At 21.4% G+C, this 8,872-nt stretch overlaps 1 pseudogene; it reads left to right on the top strand.

Annotated features, from left to right (window-relative positions):
• LOC116185797 overlaps positions 1-7,965 on the top strand; it is an 11,946-nt pseudogene extending 3,981 nt beyond the window's left edge.
• Positions 7,966-8,872: the final 907 nt, after the last annotated feature.

Here is an 8,872-nt window from a genome sequence, read left to right as displayed (position 1 = left end):
ATTGAAGAATAAATTAAAATAAAATTAAAATTTAAATATAAATAAAATTTAAGTTAAAAATTGAAGTAAATTAAGAATTAAATTTTAACAAAAATTGAACTCGATGTGTTTGTTACAAAAATTTGATTGAGAAAGTTCCTAATCATGATCATTCCTAAATCATGATCTTTTTTTTCTGAAATCGCGACGCGATGTAAAATAAAAATGATTGGATTTAAATATTTTATTTGTTCTGGAAAAATGAGTTTTCTTTTATAATTCAATTTAATTATTGTTAGATTTTTGTTATTAATTTCTATTACAATAATATATAAACATATAAGAATTAATATATTTTTTTTATACAAATTAAATATGATTTTACATTATTTTTTTTAATTTGTAAGTTATATTAAAATATTTTAAATGTTATTTATTAATATTAAAAATAATTATAATTATAAATTAAAATCGTCAACCAATCGAAAATAATCACAATATGATGAAATAAAATTTTTAATTTTTGCTATAAAATCTATTGAAAGAATTCTTGTATTATTTCAATATATAATAATTTTTATTCAGTTTTATATAATTTTATGCTTTTCTTATGCTTTATTTGCTTTGTTTTTATTTTATTTTTAACTTTTTTCCTATACTTTAAATTTTATTTATTATATATTTAATTTTTGTGATGAATTTCTTATCTTCTTCTTAAACTTTATTATTAATTATTCATTATTATTATTAATTGAATTATATTTCAATTTTTGCGCAATTAAGGTGAATAAGAAACTGTATCACACAGTCAGGAAATCGCTAAAATTCAACATTTAAATGAATCAAAACGCATGATGTTTAGTCTATTATAGAGAGAAATTATATTACATCGATATAGATATATCGAAATTTATGGAATTTGATATTTATTAAATTTGATGATTTAATTTGTAGATTATTAGTATTTTTTTTTAAATTAATATGTTTATATTGAATCATTAAATACAAGTATTGTTACATCGAAATTAAATTGATTTTCTGTCATTATCAATAATCAGTATAAAACGTCCGAAGTTGGATTTGAATTTAATTATTGTTTTATTTTAACATTATTTAATGTAGAATTGATTTTACGGTTCTAACTTCTATTTATATTTGTGTAGAATATCGTTTAATTAAATAATATTGATTAAATAATTAATGGAATGATTTCAAAGATATAATAGATTATGCATCACGACTTTCGTGCAAATATAGTCAGATTTGATTTATTTTAATTTTATTTATTATATATTTAATTCTTATGATGAATTTCTTATCTTCTTCTTAAACTTTATTATTAATTATTCAATATTATTAATTGAATTATATTTCAATTTTTGCGCAATTGTGAATAGAAAAAGTGAATAGAAGAAAAGTGAATGTAATTATTATAAATTTCTCTTGCTTTTTTATCACATATAAAGTAATTAAGAAATAAAAATTAGACGAGATTGTTATCAATCAATTTTGAACATATTCTCATATATTAAATATGTCTATTTAGCATTCGATTCAAAAATGAGAATATTTCTTATAATAATTCTGTCTATTTAGAAAATAGAATGTATCGTTTTTATATTTTTTTTAATATTTATTTTAATATTATGTTTGTAATAAAAAATATTTTGTTTTCGAATAATCGACTATTCATAACCATACATCGATATTTCAATTTGTTATTGACGAACTTCAAACATATCTTTTTCTTCTTCGTCCAATTCGATAATGTAAATCACAATGTGAAATGTCATTCTTCCGTCAAAAATCGTGTCTTTGTTGACGTTTCGTTTCAGATGACTAATCTATTTTGTAATTTCTTTTTATTATATTCCCTAATTATTTTACTTTTACTATATATTTTTATTTAATTTATTTAATAATTTATAATATTATTTATTACATATTATTATAATTGATAATTTTTTCAAGAAGAATTATTATTCAATTTTTTATATTAAGTTATTATATGAAATAGATATTATCAATTTGTAAAATAAAATTTGAATTTGGTTATTGGTTTATTTTAATAGAATTATATTAAAACATTTTTAAAAAAAATTTATATATTTATTTTTAAAATTTTATTATTTTTTCTGCAGGTTATTAGTTTACTATAAGACAGGAAAAAGAAATTTCAATATGAACAATCATTTCAGCAATCGTTATTTTATATTCTTTCTATCTAGTCTATCAATAATTATAATCAAATTTTTAGGTATAGATTGAAAAAATTAAATTGTATATTATATACCGATTACATTTTAAACTGAGTTATGATTTCTATTATCTACTTGAAAATTCGAAAAATATAATAATCCTATATAATAATATTCTATATAATATAATATAATAATAATTATTTATGAATTGACACATTTAATAAGACTCAAATGATTTAAAGTTAATTCAAAAAATCAATCGACTATTAATAATTATTTTATTAATATATAAATTATTAATATATAATTATTAATATATAAATTAAATAATTGAAAATTAAAATATTTTCACATGCAAATAGAATTTAAATAAAAATTAATTTCATTTATTAATTATTATAACAAGTATTATATTATATTATATAGATATATTTATTCATATTTTAGTTTTTTATAAATATATAAATGCATTTTAATTCAATAAAAATTTTCATATATATTTATTAATATCTTCTATCTAACATTATATTTAATATTATTTTTATTTTTTGAAACTTGGAAAACATTTGAATATGTGAACATTTAAAAGTAAAATATTTTATCATATATTTTATTTATGCCAAAAAAGACTTCTTATTTATTTGTCAAAAAAGACTTCTTACTTTTTATATAATTACAAGCAAAAAATTTGTTCTTTTATATATACACATATATAGATAATTATTAAATTATCATACTATATATTAAAAACATTTCTAAATTTCATAAAAAATCATGTAAAAATTTAAAGTTCTTGTTCATCGAGGAATAAAAAATATAAGATAAAATAATGAATGAGCGAAAAGAAATAAATATTATTATGCAGATTTAATAATTGATCCTCAATTGAAAATTTGCAATTACAATAATAATCGATTGATTATATAAAATAGAAATTTAAAACAAATCATTTGAATAGCGCGATAGATGATAGTTTTTGATGATAAAAAAAAAATAGATTGAATAAATCAAAGTTGCAGTTTTGACAAAGAATCTAATATCATTATTTTTATAAGAAGCATGGAGAAGATATAAAGATCAATTTTTTTTTATATAATTTTTCATCTATATATACATAATGCATCTATATATATATAGTATAGTATATATAGTATATATATATATATAATGCAGTTTCAAGACAAATAAAATATGAAAATCAATTAAAAATTAAAACGAAAAATATAATATTATTTAAAGATATTTTTTTAATACTTTGATAGTTTAAATATGAAATATGAAATATATAAATATTCATTAATATATGTTATTGCTAATAAAAGTATTCAAACTAATGATATGTGATTTAAAACATTGCAAATAATACTATATGGATAATACTATATGATAAATTTTAGAAAGACAATAATAAAAAAAATATAAATGTTCGAAGAATACTTTAAAAAAATATTTATTTTAATTGATTTAAAGTGACTTGAATGATTTTCATATAGGTCACATATTTGTTTTAAATTATCAGATAATAAATAAAAAAATCTATTATTATATTTTTAAAAAACAAGATTATTAAAAACAAACATATTATTTACCACTTATCGTAAATGTTCTTTGCATATTATAGAATGGCGATTTTTGTTGTAATGCAAAATATTTGTTTCGGTTTAACGATCAAGAAATAAAAAGAAAATACATATTTTGTCGAATAAAAAAATCATAAAATGATTTATAAAATAAATTATTATAAAATTATATTATATATATTATATTGAATTAATAATAATAATAATAATAATAATAATAATATTGAATTATTATTATGATGATTTATTTATTTATTATTAATTTCTAAATAATGAAGTTTTTTTTTATTTTTCTAATCTATATATGAACGGATTTTTTTTTACATAAATGATAGATTCAGATTGTTCGTAAAACTCATGGAGAAAGTTAATTTCAAATTTTTTTTTTGTATTCTAAAAATTTTAGAATTAATAAATATAATATTTTGTTTGCTAATTTTTAATCTTTTATAGAAATATTAGAATATCTTGGAATTTATTTTATTTAATTTTTTCATGATTTTAAATTTTTAAATTAATTAATATTTTGAAAGAAATTTTAAATTATTTACAGAAATATGTTTATTTCATTATCCTATAAATTTTCACACTCATTGTTCAAAAGTAAAATTGTTTAAATTGACAAGAACAAATATTAATTATATATTAATGGAAAAGCAATCATAATGATTGTTCTTTGAAATAATGTTTAAATTTCATTATAAATTATTAATAGATTGATTATGTTGGAATAAACATAACATAACGTTCGTTTTACTGTTAATGAAATAATGCATAATCATAATACAATTAGGATTTGTATATGATAGGATTTGGAAATTATTGACGCATTTTTATAAGAATGATAATTAATATTTGAATGATTATCTATAAGTTAATACGAAAATTATTAAATTAACAGAGAAAACTATAAAGGAATGCATTAATTTCTTACTTGCTTAAGTTATTGTTAATTTATTGTTTCTCGCTTTTAATAATCTATAAGAAACATTCCTTTTAATAATTCGCACAATGCTAAGAAAATTAAATTAATAAGAATTATGAAAATTTTATATTAGTGATACGTGAATAGAAAGTTTATTTTGTTATTTGAACTTTATTTAATTATTTTAGATATATAATATATCGTAATTTCTAATTCTAGTATATTATCTAATTATCTTACATGTATACTATAAATTATATAATATTCGATTGAAAACAACTTTCGAATCTTTATTTTTACTACAAATTTTTTTAATATATTAAGAAAAAATGAAATTTAGCTAAAAAATTATTTAATACTAATATCAAAACAATTTTTAGAAATGATAGATTCCTTTTTTTCACATTGATTAGATAGATATGAATTAAATAAAGTTGATATAAAATTATGTAAAATAATAAATATTATTAAATTATTAATTATTAATAATTGTTAAATTAATTGAAAAATTAATTAATTATATTTAATTTTATTTTTCTTATTTAATTTTATAAAATTCTTTATAAAATTCTATACTAATAAAATCTTATTAATAAATAGAAACTAATAAATAATGCATAAAAAGAGAAATAATTGAGGAAAATATAGTTATGTTCTTTTTCTATAGAATTCTACAGAGTCATAACAAAGTTTATGATACTATACTATACTCATGATTTTAAAACTTTATTTATTTTCCAATTTATACTTATTACAAATCTTTGGTTAAACTATTTATTAATTAAATTGTTTCAGGACGTGGAGTATTCCGCGTGACCGCGAGTCTGGTAAGAGTTAGCGAAAACAGGTTGATCATCATTTCGATTCATTAGAAGAACATAGTCAAGGAGTAAGAAGCGATCAGCATTCTAATCCAGGAGGTGGCGCTAGTGCTTCAATAAGAGGGGAGCCTTCATTGCGTTGCAGATGATTGTTAGTTTGTTTCAACACATTGCCAATGCATCGTAACAAAAAAAAATCGAAACTACTGCTCGATATAAGATGAAAAAACTAAGAAGTCCATTCAAGTTTTTCTCTCTGAAGTTACAAAGGAAATATAAGTCGATTAGTATCAGTAACTCGTTACGATCATCGCAAGAGGAGTAGTAGTGAGAGCAGAAGGATTGCATTTGGATCGAATGAAAAAGCAATTATCCCCTATTATCGAAGCATCGCCTCACATTGATCAACAATCTTTTCATTTCGGTTTAAAGATTGAAAACGATGAGATAGGCTAAAATTAAAGAAATGGAAACAAGAGGAATGCTGAAAAGGTAACGGAATATATCGAGAGAAAAAATCGAAGAGAAAGATGTGAATATCGGAAAGCCAATATCGAGAAGAGAAAATAAAGGAATTGACATATCTATCCAACTGGAAGTGGACAATAAAAAAAAATAAAAAAGAGAAGAAAGAACAGAAGGAAAAAGAAAAGACACCTGGTCCTTTACTAAATTATTAATTATTAAAAATTATTAATTAAATATTAATTATTATTAAATCGTAAAAAACATTGGATTCGACAAAGTACACAAAATCGATATGAATAGCATACTGCACATCAGCTGATATGACTCCAACAATGATCTACCGAAGAATTAACAATACATAAGATGATTCATCGATTATCCAGCAATCGATCATCATTATCGCAATTGATCAAAACAATGGTCTCATTTGGTTCAAGATTCGATCATAATAACAATCGACTATTCTTTTAGTCTGAATAAATATGCTATCCCCGCAAATTATGCGTAATGTGATTTAGGCTCAAGTGCAAATCGACAAGAAAAAGGCGCAAAGAAGTCATTCGGATAATGACGAGAAACTTGGCCTTGAAAGAAAAGATTCGTTGCATGAAAATAGTTCAACGAAGAAAAAATATCGTAAAATTTCTCTTATAACAATGAGCTGCGACGCAATAACGAAATCAACGTTCAAATCTAGACATGAAAAAGATAAATTCATCAATCATTACATTGGAATAAGAGATTACGCGAGTAGAAACGTAGAAATCATGAATTAAATGACAGGCGTATATATGATAAACCTGAAAATTATATATCCATAGTATTCGTAGATACTTCCGGTCGCGATAGAGCCGATAGTACAACTGCTAGACAACGAAATAATAACGAATTTTTTACTAGATAGATCCTGAGAGGAATATCGAATAAAATATCCGAATTAAGCGCGAGATGTAATCTTTTTGAATCTAAATTCAAATCGATTGTTCGTTGCGAAGAACAGCACAAACATGCCGAAGAAATCTGAGCACAAGATTATCGACCGATTGTTCCATCTCTGATCACTCCTAATCGCATTGCGTCACTTAAACGTTACATGATGATATGTACATTATGAGAATAGAAAGAAGTATATTTTTGAATAGAAGATCCACGAAGACAATGGTCGTACGGATACGAAAAAAAGATTACCAATAAAATTTTATCGGATGGATACATCGATACCAAACCGCGAAATAGATATATAATCGAAACGAAAATGGACAAATATAGAGACAGATATATCGTTGAGACGTGAATGCACGGATTATGCGGATTATTTCAAAACGCATATTTCTTAATGACAGAAATAAAACCAGTCCAGAAGATTATTATTCATCTAGAACCTTAATTAATCCTTATAAGTTATCTAATTTGCGACACGAAGAAACTACTATTACTCATCATTTTGGAACCGAATCCAGGGAAAACAATTTTCTTTCTTCGCCTATAATCGCAAAGAATCAAGTTTTCTTTTTCGTTGGACTATTTTCACGCGACGAATCTTTTTTTTCAAGATCAAGTTCCTCGTCGCTATTCGAATGACTTCTTTGCGCCTTTTCTTGTCGATTTGCACTTTCACTATGACGGAAAAAAAATTCTCTAAAAGCGATGATTTTTCGAATAGAGATATTCGACCGAGAGACGAATATCTAAGAAGAACAATTTTGAGTTGATCCGATATGAATAAATATCTTTTAAAAATATCCACGCAACGTTGAATGAAATGAGAATTTATAAATCAAAGCTCTAAAAAGTGAATATACGACTAGATCGCATGAGAACTAACCAGCTACGCAAATTACATAAACACTAGAGATATGCGTCGACTTCTTTTAGATAGTCCTATCATGAACAGGCAGAGGAAACAGTCATTGTTTACAAAAAGATATTTGGACGCGAGGGGTAGAACGAAGAACAAATCTGATTACCGATGTATCTCAAATGACGAATAATACCAATTAAAATCAAAATATTACAAAGAAACGCGCATCACTCAACAATATATATATAATATAAAATTAGTACCGGTTACCACGAAACCACCATCAGGATATAAGAAATAATAAGAAATACGAGAAAAACGTACTAATAGTTATTATTTATAAAGCTTAAGTTTTCGTCATGTTATAAAAATGTTTTTTTGATGTTATTCATGGTTGAATTTGTGAAATAGAAACAATTACAAATGATGAGTTTCTGAATAATTCAATAAAAATATATAATGATGGGATTGATATATATAAAATCTAATCAAATCCAATAAAAAAAGTTTATTTTATAGGATATAAATGTATTTGTATTTATAAATATTTTGATATTTTGATTTCTTTGAATAATTTAAATTTTTCAAAAGTAACATTTGAATTTGGAATGACCATAATTTCTCTAGAATTCATAAGTTATAAACATAAAAATTATAAACTAAATAGAAAGCTATTGGCGATTTGTTATTATTGCATTCGAATTATTATAAACGATATATGATTTATTAAAAAAATTTTTTATTAGAAAATTATATTAAATATTTATAATAAATATAAAACTATTTATAATAAATACTATATTTTTGATAGAAAGATTTTGAAATAGTAACTAGTAATTTCTGATTTTATAATATTGAATTTATTACAAATTTATATTATATATATATTTATAAAAATAAATAAAATATAAATATTATCAAACTAATTGAATGCATGTATGAATATATATAAACATAAAACATATATTAAAATATTAATTTCTTCAATTTATTTTTAAAATTGAATCAACTCATAGGATTCAATTATTAGAATTATTAATATTTCTAATAACAACAGAGTTATAAATACAAATATTTATAATAATGAGAGACAAATA

Source organism: Apis dorsata, unplaced genomic scaffold (assembly GCF_000469605.1).
Source record: "Apis dorsata unplaced genomic scaffold, Apis dorsata 1.3 scaffold_291, whole genome shotgun sequence".
In the NCBI taxonomy this organism is placed as follows: domain Eukaryota; kingdom Metazoa; phylum Arthropoda; class Insecta; order Hymenoptera; family Apidae; genus Apis; species Apis dorsata.
This window is presented reverse-complemented; position numbering and strand designations above follow the sequence as displayed.